The following is an 18,966-nucleotide window of genomic DNA, read 5'->3' as shown; positions in this document are numbered from 1 at the left end:
AGGCACATGCTCCCCAAATTGTAAGTGAACTTGTATTTTACTTATGCTCCCCTACCATCCTTTCATGCATCAGGGCCAAGTGAAATCCTTGCTATACCTGAGTGCTGTCATGTGGGTTTTGGAGGAGGGTCCTTAGCCTTGTGTAAGGATTGGCCAGGCTAACTTGAAGATTACGCAGAGCCTTCTCACTTTGCTCTAGAGCTTTCCCACTGGGCTCCAGCAGGTAAACTGGGCAGTGGGTGGAGCGAATGGAGGGTTAGTACCAAGGAACCAGGAGGGGATCAAAGTACAGGTACTCTTTAGGAAGAGGGTGGCCATTATTCTCTTAGGCCAACAGCAGTAAATTCTTATGATTTCATAGGACACAAGAAAGCTGGAGTGGAATAACAGTTGTCTACTCCTGGGAATAGTTGACACAAATCTTCAGTTTGCTCAGGTAAGATTTAAAAATGAGACAGAGAAGGTGATTGATTGCAGTGCAAATCTGCTCCAGATTTTGTCTGCTCCTGTTTTGATAAATTCTCCTATGTATATCTAGCACAGTAGCTGTGGCTGCTGCCAAAAAAACATGGCATGGCACAAGATTGTAGCACAACTACACAGTGACAATGCCTAATGATGTCACAGTAGGCATTGCTTATCAATGTTCAAAACAAAAAATCATGAAAACATAAAACGCATAAAAAATGCATTAAGAACGCATTAACACATGTCAAACGCACTAAAAAAATGCAGGATGATGAAGACACACAAGTGTGATCAGAGGTTTAGTTGCCAGCTGTCATTTAAAGTTATGCTGCAAGTTCATCCATCCACATATGCATGGTACTAAGTACATTTTTATCACATATTTTTTTTTAATTAACTCCATTATATTCATCTTTCATCTTTTGTTATAAGGACAATTAGGACACAGCACAAGGGCCAGCAAGAAAATAAAGGGAGCAGGTATTACACTCATTAATAGCAAAAAGATATCATTAGATATATCATTAGACATTATACCAGTAACACGTGCTTACATGCTTTATTTTCTATATATTTTGCAAAGAAAAGAGACACACCAGCAATTGGCATGAAAGCAACTAGCAAAAGTGATATGTTCTATCTATCTATCTATCTATCTATCTATCTATCTATCTATCTATCTATCTATCTATCTTTGAACATTTACTAATAAAAACTACAAATGGCACTTTATCCAAAAAATTGTATTCTGATGCTGTATGCAGTCAAAGGTCAACTAAACTGGGGGGAAAAATGGAAGATACCTCTGCTATTTTCTCCTTTTGAAAAAGCTAGTTGACTCAATTTAATGCTGATTCAATGACTTTCTGAGACACTAACCTGGGATAGGTATGTAGAACAAGAGTCCCGACTTAACGCAGACTTTTAAATTTGTATGCTTGTTTCACATGAAGGACTCAGAAAGCTTTGAAGTCAGGGACAGCCAGGCAACTAGTAGTTTTACCAGGGGATCAGCAATGGTAGACCCTGTTTTTCAATCAATACAGGTTTCCTTTAACATATATTGATACTATTCTGTAAATAAATTGTTCTTTATTTAATTTAACAGGCATTTTTTAAATTTTTTTCTTCACATTAATAACACCTTTAGGGAAGTATTAAGCAATCCCTTTTGAGTCACAAGAAATAAATCTTTTTTTTGGGATATACCTGTTACTGCAACTAATAAACCTCCCCTGGCAGTGTTAAAGTTTGTCCCAAATCTTTTCACTGTCACTTTTGCTAGACAGCTTGGTTGGGAGGAATATACAGTGAAAAATATAAATCAAACCAGGTAAAATAATACTAGCATGTCTTAACCACATTCAGTTATCAGAATACAGTATTTTTAATGGTTGTGATGCTTTAAGCTTAATGGACAAAGTAACTGTGCTACATAATGTAACTGTACCCCACGAAGGAATAGCTAATAATCCATTTTTTTTACGCCTGGGACAGCTATCCATGCACACGGTGAAGACAACAAGAGTACAGAATTGATAAATAACCCTATCCCTACTGTTCTAAGGGCTCATTGGATTCATGCTTGTGTCAAAGATAGTTAAACAAATACCTCCTTCACAGGGGGTGGGGGTTTACAAAGATAGGTTAAAAGGCTGAAAAGATCTCTAAAGAGCAATCAGAAGAAGGAACATGTACAGATGTCACATCGATTACATCCAAATGTTCACCAAAGCTACACAGGAACGCTGATAAATGACTGTCAGGGCTGCAGGTCCATAGACATTTACCCATCCGACTTTCAATACTTATAATTTATCCATTTCCAACTGAGCATGAAAAACAAAAGAGCTCATGAGTTTCCGTCTGAACCCCATGTTGACTGCCCCGACCTGTTCATTAGTGTCAGTAAGCCAATAAATCTTTATGTACAGAAGCTCAATAAAGGTCCCTTTCCACCTACAAATCCAGTGTCACCCCATAAAATACATTGAGTCCAGATGTATAAATTCCTTGTGGACCCCTTCTGAAACATAAATGGGTCCTCACATATTACTATCCAAAATCGTTGTCACTCACGATATTTCTTCACCATGTGGTAATCTCCAAGATAACATTCTGAAATGAGATGTCTTGCATGTTTTGGCAAAATGAACCCAACCAAACGGAATTTTGGAAAGGATCAAATCCTGCTGAGTATGTATATTCAAAAGAGTTGAGGTAAGCCACAAAAAATAAATTGTATTAATAAAAGCAGTACACTTCCTGTTTGGCATCACTTCCAAAACAAAGATCATACTGGCTTTCTATTAAAGTGCAATTTAGGAGGTTAAAAATGTAACAATATAGCTCTTAATCAAATTCATTTTAGACTGCGGACACTGGGAATGGAAAGAATTGACTTTACAATATGGGACATAGTCCAAACAAATGAGGGCTGGTTTTAAAACAACAAAGAATCTATTATTACATATTATATAACCTGCTTCAGGTCTTTTTATGATACGTTTGCAGATAACTTATCTTTAAATGTTCTTGTCATGGAAGGGTTATAATTGCTTGCAAATACACAAGACCATATCAAACTATTTGTGCTGATAATTTTGTTTCCCACTTACTCAAAAGAACCTCCCCCCAACCACCTCCCTAAGGAAAATGCTTGGCATTCTAATCAAACAAGATAGCCCTATTAAAAAGAATTCTGAGGAAATGTAAAATGTCTTTCAACTGGCAACACCAACATAAATGAATAAAGCTGCACTCTAGTAAGTAAAGAAGCCTTTCAATGGACCAAATCCCTTTAACAGGGCACTCCAATGCCCATTAATTAGTGAATCAGCCTTCAAACAGAGTAGCTGTCAATGAAGGAGTAAAGAAATCGGAAAAATATAAGTGAAAGCTTCCATTTCTGATCAATGTTGGCTCTCCAGTTCTTGTCAACTACTTACTATTTCAAGTAGTTAAAGACCAATACAATGAACCAGGACTGCCAAACCTAAAATACTTACTTTGAGTTTGGAATGTAAAGTTCCTTTTGAGCACCCTTTAGGAAGTAACATCTATCAATGAGATTATTTTTCCTCTAGAGATAAGAATGTTTTTCACTAGGTGACAGACATCCAAAAGACAACGAAGGATGCTGTGCTGAAGGTATCCTAGACATGTTCTAATTAACCTTAGTAACTGGGCAGGACCAGACATAAATGAAATGTTGTGCTGATTTTCTCCATAGACCTGAAGCACTTAATCTTGTCTTCCTCACAGTAAATATTCCTGTACAGGAATTAAGTACATAGGTTTGAGTGGCATGTCATTATAAGAAGAAGGCTGTGTGTTCGGCAAGCACACTCATTAGAAGGGGCAGCCTGTGTTAGCCTGGTTCACTCATTACTTCTCCTCTCCCGGGTTGGGACATGCATTATTCATTCATTAGACTTTTCCGCTTATGGAAACATGTGAGGAATTCTGTCTCTTTTGTCCTATGCTTCGTGTTTTCTTTTGCTTCACTAGCTATGTATAAAAGTATCTGCTGACTTGTGAGGGTCCATAGAATTCCCTTCATGCACTAACTTCTAAATCTTTCTTTACTTCCAGGAATCTGGAAATACATTTATATAGCTAGCAGCTGGAACATGTAACTGTATCTCTCACAAAAGATTGTTGATAATGCTAAAGATCATTGTGTCATTTGTATTTTGTCTTGTGAAAGAGTACATGCAGAACTGGATGTGGGTCTAACATGAATAAAAGTTGTAACAGAAACATATTTCTGTGAATATTGAATATTTGTGATGTATGCAGTGAGAAAGGTGTTGTTTTATTGTGTATTATGCTGTGTAATGTACATTTGACTTTATATCTGATGCAATCATATTCAGAGATTCTATACTTGACACTAGGAAGAATGCTAAACTCTAGATATTTCAGGTGGCCTGTTTTGTTAAACCTCTTTACCATACCTGTCGATAACAAATCAGCTGATATCCATCTGCAAACCAGATGCACTTTGATGAGGAGCTAAAGGCACAGTATGTCATTTATGACCAAGCGGTGGATCACAAAGTTGCATGCTTCATTTAATTCTGTTCCACCTGCTCTTGTCAACTTCCCACTGTGCAAGTGAATTCATCACTTATTCAGATGTTTTTTTCTTTCCATGCTGTATCATTTTATGAGCAGGGTTCAAATGGTAACAGCCAGGTCAATGCGTTGCTCATTTTATCTTCTGGTGCACTCAGAAACCTCAAAGACAGGGTGGGAAGTCTGCCAATACATTTCAATGTACTATAACGTACTTGTGAACCACGCACTATGACTTCTTGACAGTGTAAATCAGTGATAGTCACAGGTGTTTTCATGTGTGCTTATTTTGAGGCCATATAACTGAGTATGACCAAGGATATTGACAAACAGCACAATTTTTTGCTTCTTGACAGTGTTCTGTCAAAGTAGGGTTTTCTCACTCTACATCACAGACTCCTGATTCTGCGCAACTGAAAGGAAACCTATACTTTTTCTGAGACACTAACCTGGGATAGGTATGTAGAACAAGAGTCCCGACTTAACGCAGACTTTTAAATTTGTATGCTTGTTTCACATGAAGGACTCAGAAAGCTTTGAAGTCAGGGACAGCCAGGCAACTAGTAGTTTTACCAGGGGATCAGCAATGGTAGACCCTGTTTTTCAATCAATACAGGTTTCCTTTAACATATATTGATACTATTCTGTAAATAAATTGTTCTTTATTTAATTTAACAGGCATTTTTTAAATTTTTTTCTTCACATTAATAACACCTTTAGGGAAGTATTAAGCAATCCCTTTTGAGTCACAAGAAATAAATCTTTTTTTTGGGATATACCTGTTACTGCAACTAATAAACCTCCCCTGGCAGTGTTAAAGTTTGTCCCAAATCTTTTCACTGTCACTTTTGCTAGACAGCTTGGTTGGGAGGAATATACAGTGAAAAATATAAATCAAACCAGGTAAAATAATACTAGCATGTCTTAACCACATTCAGTTATCAGAATACAGTATTTTTAATGGTTGTGATGCTTTAAGCTTAATGGACAAAGTAACTGTGCTACATAATGTAACTGTACCCCACGAAGGAATAGCTAATAATCCATTTTTTTTACGCCTGGGACAGCTATCCATGCACACGGTGAAGACAACAAGAGTACAGAATTGATAAATAACCCTATCCCTACTGTTCTAAGGGCTCATTGGATTCATGCTTGTGTCAAAGATAGTTAAACAAATACCTCCTTCACAGGGGGTGGGGGTTTACAAAGATAGGTTAAAAGGCTGAAAAGATCTCTAAAGAGCAATCAGAAGAAGGAACATGTACAGATGTCACATCGATTACATCCAAATGTTCACCAAAGCTACACAGGAACGCTGATAAATGACTGTCAGGGCTGCAGGTCCATAGACATTTACCCATCCGACTTTCAATACTTATAATTTATCCATTTCCAACTGAGCATGAAAAACAAAAGAGCTCATGAGTTTCCGTCTGAACCCCATGTTGACTGCCCCGACCTGTTCATTAGTGTCAGTAAGCCAATAAATCTTTATGTACAGAAGCTCAATAAAGGTCCCTTTCCACCTACAAATCCAGTGTCACCCCATAAAATACATTGAGTCCAGATGTATAAATTCCTTGTGGACCCCTTCTGAAACATAAATGGGTCCTCACATATTACTATCCAAAATCGTTGTCACTCACGATATTTCTTCACCATGTGGTAATCTCCAAGATAACATTCTGAAATGAGATGTCTTGCATGTTTTGGCAAAATGAACCCAACCAAACGGAATTTTGGAAAGGATCAAATCCTGCTGAGTATGTATATTCAAAAGAGTTGAGGTAAGCCACAAAAAATAAATTGTATTAATAAAAGCAGTACACTTCCTGTTTGGCATCACTTCCAAAACAAAGATCATACTGGCTTTCTATTAAAGTGCAATTTAGGAGGTTAAAAATGTAACAATATAGCTCTTAATCAAATTCATTTTAGACTGCGGACACTGGGAATGGAAAGAATTGACTTTACAATATGGGACATAGTCCAAACAAATGAGGGCTGGTTTTAAAACAACAAAGAATCTATTATTACATATTATATAACCTGCTTCAGGTCTTTTTATGATACGTTTGCAGATAACTTATCTTTAAATGTTCTTGTCATGGAAGGGTTATAATTGCTTGCAAATACACAAGACCATATCAAACTATTTGTGCTGATAATTTTGTTTCCCACTTACTCAAAAGAACCTCCCCCCAACCACCTCCCTAAGGAAAATGCTTGGCATTCTAATCAAACAAGATAGCCCTATTAAAAAGAATTCTGAGGAAATGTAAAATGTCTTTCAACTGGCAACACCAACATAAATGAATAAAGCTGCACTCTAGTAAGTAAAGAAGCCTTTCAATGGACCAAATCCCTTTAACAGGGCACTCCAATGCCCATTAATTAGTGAATCAGCCTTCAAACAGAGTAGCTGTCAATGAAGGAGTAAAGAAATCGGAAAAATATAAGTGAAAGCTTCCATTTCTGATCAATGTTGGCTCTCCAGTTCTTGTCAACTACTTACTATTTCAAGTAGTTAAAGACCAATACAATGAACCAGGACTGCCAAACCTAAAATACTTACTTTGAGTTTGGAATGTAAAGTTCCTTTTGAGCACCCTTTAGGAAGTAACATCTATCAATGAGATTATTTTTCCTCTAGAGATAAGAATGTTTTTCACTAGGTGACAGACATCCAAAAGACAACGAAGGATGCTGTGCTGAAGGTATCCTAGACATGTTCTAATTAACCTTAGTAACTGGGCAGGACCAGACATAAATGAAATGTTGTGCTGATTTTCTCCATAGACCTGAAGCACTTAATCTTGTCTTCCTCACAGTAAATATTCCTGTACAGGAATTAAGTACATAGGTTTGAGTGGCATGTCATTATAAGAAGAAGGCTGTGTGTTCGGCAAGCACACTCATTAGAAGGGGCAGCCTGTGTTAGCCTGGTTCACTCATTACTTCTCCTCTCCCGGGTTGGGACATGCATTATTCATTCATTAGACTTTTCCGCTTATGGAAACATGTGAGGAATTCTGTCTCTTTTGTCCTATGCTTCGTGTTTTCTTTTGCTTCACTAGCTATGTATAAAAGTATCTGCTGACTTGTGAGGGTCCATAGAATTCCCTTCATGCACTAACTTCTAAATCTTTCTTTACTTCCAGGAATCTGGAAATACATTTATATAGCTAGCAGCTGGAACATGTAACTGTATCTCTCACAAAAGATTGTTGATAATGCTAAAGATCATTGTGTCATTTGTATTTTGTCTTGTGAAAGAGTACATGCAGAACTGGATGTGGGTCTAACATGAATAAAAGTTGTAACAGAAACATATTTCTGTGAATATTGAATATTTGTGATGTATGCAGTGAGAAAGGTGTTGTTTTATTGTGTATTATGCTGTGTAATGTACATTTGACTTTATATCTGATGCAATCATATTCAGAGATTCTATACTTGACACTAGGAAGAATGCTATGTCAGTGACATCACCGGACTCCTTCCCCTTCCCTTAGTTAACTGACGGAATCACTTGGGCCGGTGAGTCTCATGGTTCATATCAAGCGGTAGATCACAAAGTTGCATGCTTCATTTAATTCTGTTCCACCTGCTCTTCCCACTGTGCAAGTGAGTTCATCACTTATTCAGATTTTTTTTCTTTCCATGCTGTATCATTTTATGAGCAGGGTTCAAATGGTAATAGCCAGGTTAATGTGTTGCTCATTTTATCTTCTGGTGCACTCAGAAACCTCAAAGACAGGGTGGGAAGTCTGCCAATACATTTCAATGTACTATAACGTACTTGTGAACCACGCACTATGACTTCTTGACAGTGTAAATCAGTGATAGTCACAGGTGTTTTCATGTGTGCTTATTTTGAGGCCATATAACTGAGTATGACCAAGGATATTGACAAACAGCACAATTTTTTGCTTCTTGACAGTGTTCTGTCAAAGTAGGGTTTTCTCACTCTACATCACAGACTCCTGATTCTGCTCAACTGAAAGGAAACCTATACTGAGAGAAATATATAGGCTGTCATCGGTAACCTCCTTCTAAAAAAGCTTGTTGGCTGACTTTAACTGGGTTCTGAATTTTTTGGTCAGAACGTTATCTATATTAACACAGTGGGGGTGATTTACTAACCTAAACACACGCACGCACCAGGTGCGTGTGATTTTCACACAGCAAAACGTATTTATCAACCAAAAAGTCTCTAAAAGCATATTTCCACTAATGCCATATATGGAAAAATCATGCACATGATGCATATATAATGCTGCTCTACAGTTTAGACAAAAATGGTTAGCTCATGCATTTACATTCCTGCATTCATCAACGCAAGCAACACAACATAGAGCTAATTTACACAACATCACCTTGCAATTCATGCTTGGCTTTGCACAACACACCTGCTGGGTGTGTACACACTACAAAGGTGTTTAGATTCCACCCATAGATCATGCTGGGAGGGAACACACTGCAGAGGTGTATACATGTTCGTGGTGTGTTTATAAGATTAGTAAATCAACCCCAGTGACTCAGAGGATCAGTCAACTAGCATTTTCAGTAGGAGAGGTCAGCAATGGCAGTGTACATATTTCTATCAGTTCAGGTTTCCTATAAATAATCATATTCAGAGATTCTATACTTGACACTAGGAAGAATGCTAAACTCTAGATATTTCAGGTGGCCTGTTTTGTTAAACCTCTTTACCATACCTGTCGATAACAAATCAGCTGATATCCATCTGCAAACCAGATGCACTTTGATGAGGAGCTAAAGGCACAGTATGTCATTTATGACCAAGCGGTGGATCACAAAGTTGCATGCTTCATTTAATTCTGTTCCACCTGCTCTTGTCAACTTCCCACTGTGCAAGTGAATTCATCACTTATTCAGATGTTTTTTTCTTTCCATGCTGTATCATTTTATGAGCAGGGTTCAAATGGTAACAGCCAGGTCAATGCGTTGCTCATTTTATCTTCTGGTGCACTCAGAAACCTCAAAGACAGGGTGGGAAGTCTGCCAATACATTTCAATGTACTATAACGTACTTGTGAACCACGCACTATGACTTCTTGACAGTGTAAATCAGTGATAGTCACAGGTGTTTTCATGTGTGCTTATTTTGAGGCCATATAACTGAGTATGACCAAGGATATTGACAAACAGCACAATTTTTTGCTTCTTGACAGTGTTCTGTCAAAGTAGGGTTTTCTCACTCTACATCACAGACTCCTGATTCTGCGCAACTGAAAGGAAACCTATACTGAGAGAAATATATAGGCTGTCATTGGTAACCTCCTTCTAAAAAAGCTTGTTGGCTGACTTTAACTGGGTTCTGAATTTTTTGGTCAGAACGTTATCTATATTAACACAGTGGGGGTGATTTACTAACCTAAACACACGCACGCACCAGGTGCGTGTGATTTTCACACAGCAAAACGTATTTATCAACCAAAAAGTCTCTAAAAGCATATTTCCACTAATGCCATATATGGAAAAATCATGCACATGATGCATATATAATGCTGCTCTACAGTTTAGACAAAAATGGTTAGCTCATGCATTTACATTCCTGCATTCATCAACGCAAGCAACACAACATAGAGCTAATTTACACAACATCACCTTGCAATTCATGCTTGGCTTTGCACAACACACCTGCTGGGTGTGTACACACTACAAAGGTGTTTAGATTCCACCCATAGATCATGCTGGGAGGGAACACACTGCAGAGGTGTATACATGTTCGTGGTGTGTTTATAAGATTAGTAAATCAACCCCAGTGACTCAGAGGATCAGTCAACTAGCATTTTCAGTAGGAGAGGTCAGCAATGGCAGTGTACATATTTCTATCAGTTCAGGTTTCCTATAAAGGGTCAGCTTACCTAAGATTGATATTAAAGTTACGAGCATGATGTGGTGAGTAGAGTTCTGACACCTTGGGAACTTTTAACTGTGGCACATTCATGCCATTAGTGCTGACTCGTTAACTGTTTGCCTTCAGTGTTTTGTGCTTTTGCCCACATTTGAAAGTTCCTATTGCTCTTGTTGTACTCTTTAGGACACTAATGGCAAACTCAGATATTACAGCTGCTTCAAAAACAGCCTTTGCCCAAAGCTTCTCACTTCAAGCAAGAGACCTTTACATTGAAAAAAAATGATATTGCAACTTCCTCTCCATCAGCTGCAACAAAACTGTCACAACGCTACTGAACCTGTGCCCTGAAGAAATCATCTTATTCACTACTGACCATGACTGACGCCTGTGAAATGGTTACCATTCCCAGTGTTCCACAGCTTAATTTTAGTTTAGTGCATGCACATGATTCTAATGGAGCTACAGTGAAGGAGCTAGTAAACAATGCCTTGGGCTCAAGCAGACTTGACAGTGAATAGCATGACTTCTGCATGATGCAGATACAATGTCCCGGATCAACTGGGAGTCAAAGATATGTTTAATATTGACTTTTAAAAATTTAATTGCACTTACTCTTTAAAACTTAATACACTTATTTAAGCTCAGATGCCCCCAGGTCCTAAGAATAAAATTATAAAATCTGGAAAGGGAAACACATTTCACACAAGGTATCAACTCTAAAGCAAAGTTTAGAGGAGTCCTATACAAGGAAGCTACAGTCAATGTAGAGAACACTGAAGGTAAGAATGCAAATTGCAACCCAAAGTAAAATGGGTAGAAGTTAAGGCGGGCTGCTAGTATAAGTCAAGCAAGGGCAAGTCAGCAATTATGCCTCATAGGCGATCATATGGTTTCTTAAAGACCGGGTATTTTAGCAATTGACTACTGTAGAAAACATGACTTATTGATACAGAATTCCTGATGTATGTAGGATCTGGTTGTTTAACAGAGAACATATCCACTGGTATATATTGCTGCTGATTTGGATTAAAACATCAATAGCCATATTCAAAGTAGGCATATGGACATCCAATTTTACTGAGAATAATGAAAACATATATTTGTTGACAACTTGAATAGTCACCTGGCAGCCACTAGATTATTGCTATATACAAATGCCAAGCTAGTAGAAGGTATGGGCAGAAACAACATTCTTCCCTCTGATTGGGATACATAATTTTTGTTGTGGGACATTCAGATTGTAAAATCATAAGAGTGTGGACTTAGAGGGGTCATTTAAGAGATCCCTCAATTTTGCACCCTTCCCCCCTTCCAATTTGGGTGGTGATATTTACATGAGTATAGGGAAGGACAAATACATTTCACTTTTTTTGATATATTCTTTCACATTACATTTATTTACATTATAAATTGTATTTTATAGATGCTCTTGCTGACAAAGAAATTGTGGATACAGGGACCTGGCTTATTTTAAATGTTTTTAATACTGTGTGTCACCAGTTTGATGCTATTGTTGTGCTCTTTTCAAATATGAATGAATTAATATGTACTTACGACCTATTACGGTAAGTAATGCTCTCTTTTAACATTTTCCATAACAGTATTTTATACAGAAGGGGGGCAGCCTTAATTTAAATGTATATATTGCAAGAACTAAGCCTTACAACAGACACCACTTGGAATGCAGAAATGTTACCCCCAAATCGATGTATCGTGATAACCACTGTCACTGCGACAGAAGGTGATAGCAAATCTGAAATGTTGACACAAAAACATGGATAGAAGGGAAATCTTCCAATGGGGACATTTGGTACAGTAACAACCATATGAAATGGTATATTCCTTCACTTTTATGAGATTTCCTCTTACTTTAGCATCTCTGGGACTGCCCAAGAGACACAGGCAGCAACAAAAAACCTGCAAGATTGTTTTTTTAATCACTCTAGTTTCTTCAAAACGGAAAAAAAACAGTTTTGGCCAGAGATACACTTCAAGAGCTTCCTCCAAGACCTTTGGACTTCGATCTGTAAATCAGAATAGCATGTCCCAGAAATGCATGCCAAGCTCTGATTAATGAAAAATGTGAACATGTTTTCCAGAAGCCTCCACCCAACCACTACTAAATCCTAACTTATTCTTTGCCGAAACACATGGAATGGTCAGTAACAGATGTGAACCTTTAAACCAACATGTGCTTATAAGATGCATGAAATCAGGCAGAACTGCAGATCATTTATAACATGTACCATATATAGACCAAGTATCCTTACATACCTTCTGTTATTTCAAATACATCAAATATATACATTATGTGCTAACTGTGCTGTAATAGTTGCACTCTGCTTTTTGTTTACAGACCAATGCCATTTTCTTGGACAACATTCCTATATAAACCTTCACAATACACTGTTGATTACACAAAACCACAAAGTACTAGCTATGAAATAATATACAGCATGGATGTTATATTAAATTTTAGGAGCCAAACACACACAATGGGGATCCAAAGGAGGTGCTAAGATTTTTACATTAGGTCCAATATTAACTCTGCTGTTCAGTAAACCTATTTTCATGGACAACTTGCTTGTAATGTATTTCACCCACCTGGCTTAATCATAGAGATTAAGCCTGATGGGTGAAATGCATTAGAAACAAGCGATCTACGTTGGAGGATTGATGGTGTGTCTATTATTTTGGAATACATGTTTTTATACTTGGTGAAGACTCATGAAGACCCATGGAGTGCGGTTATTTCTATTTACATAGGTTAAAAACAGTAGTAACAGCACCTCCCCATATTAAAAACATATGATTCCGTAGACACTAAACATCACACAGAGCTGCTATAATAATTTCATGACTTGGTGTACATTGAGCAATCCTTATGGAAAGCAATCATCATAATATATAGGACTTGCTTGTCTGTACATAGTAGCTTATCAGCAGCCACTGAGTGAAAATCAGTGCCGTGCCGTGCCTTCTGGGCTAGGTGAGGCAGCCCCCATCCCACCAAAGCTCCGCCCCTGTCCTAACAAAGCCCCACCCCATTCCATTGAAGCCCCACCCCCAGCACAGTAACCAAGCTGTGTGGGGAGGAGGAAGGGAGGAGACAGGGAGGAGCCTCCCTGTCCCTCACTTGCTCGTCACTGCTGAGGCATCAAGATCCATGGCCTCAGTGGTGTTTTTTTTCTTTTTTTGATTGGACAGCTTGGACCAATGGCACCTTGCCATTGGTTCAAGCCATCCACAGAGCTCACACCTCTAACACAGATTAGAGGCTGTGACAGCTCTTGCCTCACCAAGTTAGGTTAAACAAGCAGTGGGGAAGCCCGCTGCTGTGTAACCTAACTACCTGTCAAAAGCTGGATGCAGCACTGCCTGTAATTAATAGGCAGCGCTCCGTCCATGACAGGTTACAAAGCGGGGAGGCTTTCCCTGCTGTGTAACCTGTAACAAGCTGCACTGAATGGAGAAAAAGCTGTCAGCTTCAGACTTGAAGGTAACAGCTTTTTCCTGCATAATACTAGGTGAGGCTCTGCCTCACCTGCCTCCCCTGACTGCACGTATCTGGTGCAAATGTGTTCTACAGGGATATGTTATTACCACTGTTTTTAAGAAAAATAAATATGTATGCCAATAAAGAATAAAGAGAAGATTTGCACAACTTGTTTGCCACCCTCTCATACACAGCCAAGTGCTTCACTCATTTCTAGCCAAGAAACCTCCAAATACACATCGTAGTACTGCTTCACACACAGACAGGTGCCTCATTCATTCAGAAGCCAGGTGCACCACTGAGACCACAGCCACCAGCCAATCCAGCAGACTTACAATACACATTTGACTCAAATGGACTCCTCCAGTGACAGTTTGCCCAACTTAGAGTGTGTAGCTCTAGCTGGGCTCCTGTACAGTCACATGTGCACATCCTCTTGGGAAAGTGAAAGTTGGGCACCTTTTACAGTGTTTTGCAAGTGACAACATGTGTTAGCAGCACTTGTGGGGATGGATGCAGGGTGACTTTCCATGCCCTCCCTCATTATAGATGCATGGATAGCCCAACCCTAAGGTATACTACCAGGAAGGAGGCTGGAATTGTCGACAGATTACCACACATTTACAGTAATTAGGCTAAAATTAGGTAGCATTGTGGTTCCAGTCACAGAACAAGCAGGACATGTACCCAAAACACCCATATTGCGAGATAATCTCTACTTGTGTATTGCTTTATATACATTGCCTGGTAAATAAAAAAATGTATGTTCACAATACCGTCCTCCACTTGGTATTTCTTCATTTTATTTGTAAGCTCCAGAAGACGCTATAATGAAGTTTATCACAGCAGCACAGCCTGTTCTTGGTGGCAGTTGTTACTGTAGCGCTACCCCCGTAGGAGCCGCTAGTGTAACAGGTTTTTCTGTCCCCTCTGCACAGCTGTACCGCCCAATTGGTGGATCCACAGCTCACCAACACACCTTTGTATAGTTTTTTTGTATTGTATTTAATAGCTGAATAACACACACTGATCTCTAAATATCGTCACAATAACACACTGTAGCATGTGAAGTAAATAAATGCACTCTTACATCCAGTTACTGCGGCTATCTATTGCCTATACAGAGTCCTGTAATGTCAGACTGTCTCAGGAGTAAATCTAAGAGTAGAAGAATCCAATAACAATATCTCCCTTCTGTAGTAAGTATCACACCCCTCTAGACTACTGGCCAGTAGTAATGTCCTAGGCTAGCCAACGTTGGGGCCCATTCTGTGTAGCAGATGTGTAAAAGTACATTGTCACATTGGCCATAGGCCTCTCACCACTCCCAGGGTTGTTCTGCACAAGATGATGTCTTTCAGCAGCTGTATATACGTCCCTCTTCCGGCGGAACAACACTTAGGAAGGAGATTATGTCATCTAGGGTCTCTTGCAGCTCATCACCACTTGTCTAGGGTTTCTTGGAACATATCACCGCATGTCTAGGGTTTCTTGGGACACATCACCGCACGTCTAGGGTCATCTAAGGCCTCCGGTAATGATCTCCTCGCGATCCCGCTCGCTCTGCTGGGCTGGCTGGGTCACTCCAGGGGCTGGATTGGCCACACGACCAGGCAGCAATATCCCCGCCGTTGACGCGTCACTAGGCCTCCGTTCAGGCACCCGATCTCTGTCACTTCGTCTCACAGATGAGCAACTGTCTCTCCAGCACGGCAGCACAGAGCCTGTGTTTCCCTGTCTATCAAGGTCGACCACACACTCCGTTGCAGGCAGTGCTAACTCACACTGTCTTACATCGATCCGCACACTTCAGGTCCCGGTAGCAGACTGAGCGCGCTCAGCCTTCACAGTCCATAGCCATCCCCCTCCCTCTCGCACAGTATCCTGGGAGTTGCAGTTCTCAAGGTCCTTTCAGCAGTATGTCCATATCTGCTCTGCACTGCAATCCCTATAAATCTCCATCTCACTTCCCACACAGAGGCAATTAACTGTTGGCAGCCAGAAACACCGATCTACACAGTAGCACATATATTCATCTATATAGGGGCTACATTACATTTTGGTGAGTCTACTTCTTGCTAAGATCAAAAAGTCTGTGTATAGCCAGATTGCAGTAGAGTGGCTCTTAGGATCCCTCCATTGCAATCAGGCTTTGAAGTTACAGTATAGCAGTCTGACATCTTTTTTAAAATAAGCTAGTATATTCACTTCTGCACAGAATGTATGACATACAGCTTTTATGAGCCCGCTAAATCATCTGCTTGTCTCAGCTGATGAGAGCTCAATTCATCCTACTCATAATTTACAGTTTAACTTCAAGTGAGCCAATAATATAATGCAGTAGGTTCTAGGTGAACAGACTATCTTCACATTGGTCAGATTTGTTTTTGTTACCAACTGCTGTTAAGAAAAGCAATTCCTGACCTGTGGTTCTGGAGAAAGCAGAACATATCTGCACTGTGTTATTTGGTGATGGATCTAACATTTCATGTCAAAGATAGAGCATTACTTCTTATTTTTCACAGTCAATACCGAAACATTATTTATAGTAGAGATTAAGATATGGGATGAGGGAAATTACAAATATTTCTAAGAGTGAATTAACAAATGGCTCTTCTGATACTGATACCAGTATACGTTTTGCTAACCTCCCTGTACACTGACACATGCAGCTTTTACTGGCATTTAATTTACTTTCAGATATCACCCAGAACACTGAATAATGAAGAAGACTGAGAATTGCAGTATTTGCTGATACGTTCACTTCTTAAGTTTTTAGAGATATCTGACTCTATGATGTGTGAGCCAGAGCTGGTAAGGGTGCAAACCCCCCGCAGGCTATTCCAGTATGAGGTAAAGAGAGCCTGTGTGTATACACTAGGCAACACATGTCATACAATATCTATATTTTTTATTAGAGTATTTCGTAACAAACAAAAATGATCTGTAGGGGAATATTACTGGTAAACTGTCAGACTACATATATTGGTATTTTTGGCGTTTCTCCATAATTCACTGTGATTACTGTATAGTTATGGCAGCACATAGTCCCATGACCTACAGGACTCTGATTGCCCTCGTCTTTCCAAAGTTGGCTGGCATCCCATTAACGTGACCAATGAATCAGACAATCAAACAAGAATACCATTGTGTCAGTAAGAACATATTATAACATACTATATACATTGCCTGGCCCCCAAAAAAGTAACCACATGGATTTAGCTAGCCTTCCATTGGATAAGTGTTATGATCTGGGGTTGCTTCAGTTGGGCAGGTTTAGGTTCAGCAACTTTATGTTCCCAAAAAATGAAGTCAGCTGCCTACCTAAATATAATGAATGACCCTGGCATATTTCAAAATGACAATGTTTGGATGCATCGGGCTCAAATTGTGATTTGGGGAGCATGAGGCATAATTTTCGCACATGGACTGGCCACCAAAGTCCAGACCTCAGCCCCAATGAGAATCTTTGGGATGTGCTGGAGAAGACTTTACGCACTACACTGTGTGCACAATTATTAGGCAAGTTGTATTTTTGAGAATTAATTTCATTATTGAACAACTACAACTTCGTTTCAATAACAGTCATAAGCCTTCCATCCATGGAGTCTGTCCTTTTCTTGATCTGTTGACGATCAACTTTTTGTGCCGCAGCAACCACAGCCCCCCAGACACTGTTCAGAGAGGTGTACTGTTTTCCTTCACCGTAAATCCCTCCTTTAAGAAGGGCCCACAAATTCTCAAAAGGGTTTAGATCAGGTGAAGAAGGGGGCCATGTCATTATTCTTTCATCTTTAAGGCCTTTACTGGCTAGCCACGCAGTGGAGTACTTCAATGCATGTGATGGAGCATTTTCCTGCATAAATATCATGGTCTTTTTGGAAGATGCAGACATTTTCCTGTACCACTGCTTGAAGAAAATGTATTCTAAAAACTGGCAGTAGGTTTGGGAGTTGATTTTGACTCCATCTTCAACCTGAAAAAGTCTAACTAGCTCATCTTTAATAATACCAGCCCATACCAGTACCCCACCTCCACCTTGCTGGCGTCTGAGTCAAAGAGGAGATCTTTGCCCATTACTAATCCAGGCAGGGGCTGATCCATCTGGTCACTCTCATGTAATCAGTCCATAAAACCTTTGAAAAATCTGTCTTCAGATATTTCATAGTTACATAGTTACATAGTATTTGAGGTTGAATAAAGACATGTCCATTTCAAGGCCCAGTTTTGACGTTTCAATTTGTGTGACTTGTTCAGTGGCGGTCGGGTTTCTGCCTTCCTTACTTTGGCCATGTCTCTGAGCACTGAACACCTTTTACTTCTGGGCACTCAAGGTACGTTGCAGTCCTGGAATATGATAGCACTGGAGGATATTGGGTTCCTGGTAGCTTCACATTTGATTCTTTTCAAGTCTTTGGTAGTTAATTTGCCTCTTTTTTTATCAACACATTTCTTGCGAACCTGTTGACTATTTGCAACAAAACGTTTCATGTTTCTGTGATCACACCCCAATATCTTAGCAATTTCAAGAGTGCTGCATCCCTCTAAAAGACTTTTTGCTATTTTTTTACTTTTCAAAGTCAGTTAAATCTCTTTTTTGGCCCATTTTGCCTGAGGAAAAGAAGCTTCTTAATCATTATGCACACCTTGATATAGGGTGTTGATCTCCTAAGGCCACACCCTCCCTCATTAAACAAATACACATCACCTGATATGCTTAAATCCAATAAGCCTTCAAGCTTATACAGCTTGGAGTTGGACAATATCCATAAAAATGGTGATTTGGTCAAAATACTCACTTGCCTAATAATTGTGCACACAGAGTAGATCGACTATCCCATCATCACGAAAAGATCTTGGTGAAAAATTAATGCAACTTTGGATGGAATTTTTTTTGTGACATTGCATAAGTTTATCCAAACAATGCCACAGCGAATGCGTGCTGTAATCAAAGCTAAAGGCGGTCCAACTAAATATTAAAGTGTGTGACTTTTTTTTTCTTTTTCTTTGGACATCCAGTGTATACATTTTC

The 18,966-nt window shown here is 39.2% G+C and overlaps 1 protein-coding gene across 1 annotated transcript in view; it reads right to left on the bottom strand.

Annotated features, from left to right (window-relative positions):
- The window catches only part of IQCA1 (IQ motif containing with AAA domain 1), a 143,506-nt gene that overhangs the window by 55,596 nt on the left and 68,944 nt on the right, over positions 1 to 18,966 (bottom strand). The window lies entirely within an intron of this gene.

The sequence above is a fragment of the Nanorana parkeri genome, unplaced genomic scaffold (assembly GCF_000935625.1).
Source record: "Nanorana parkeri isolate BGI_ZX_2015 unplaced genomic scaffold, ASM93562v1 scaffold329, whole genome shotgun sequence".
NCBI classification, from domain to species: Eukaryota; Metazoa; Chordata; class Amphibia; order Anura; family Dicroglossidae; genus Nanorana; species Nanorana parkeri.
This window is presented reverse-complemented; position numbering and strand designations above follow the sequence as displayed.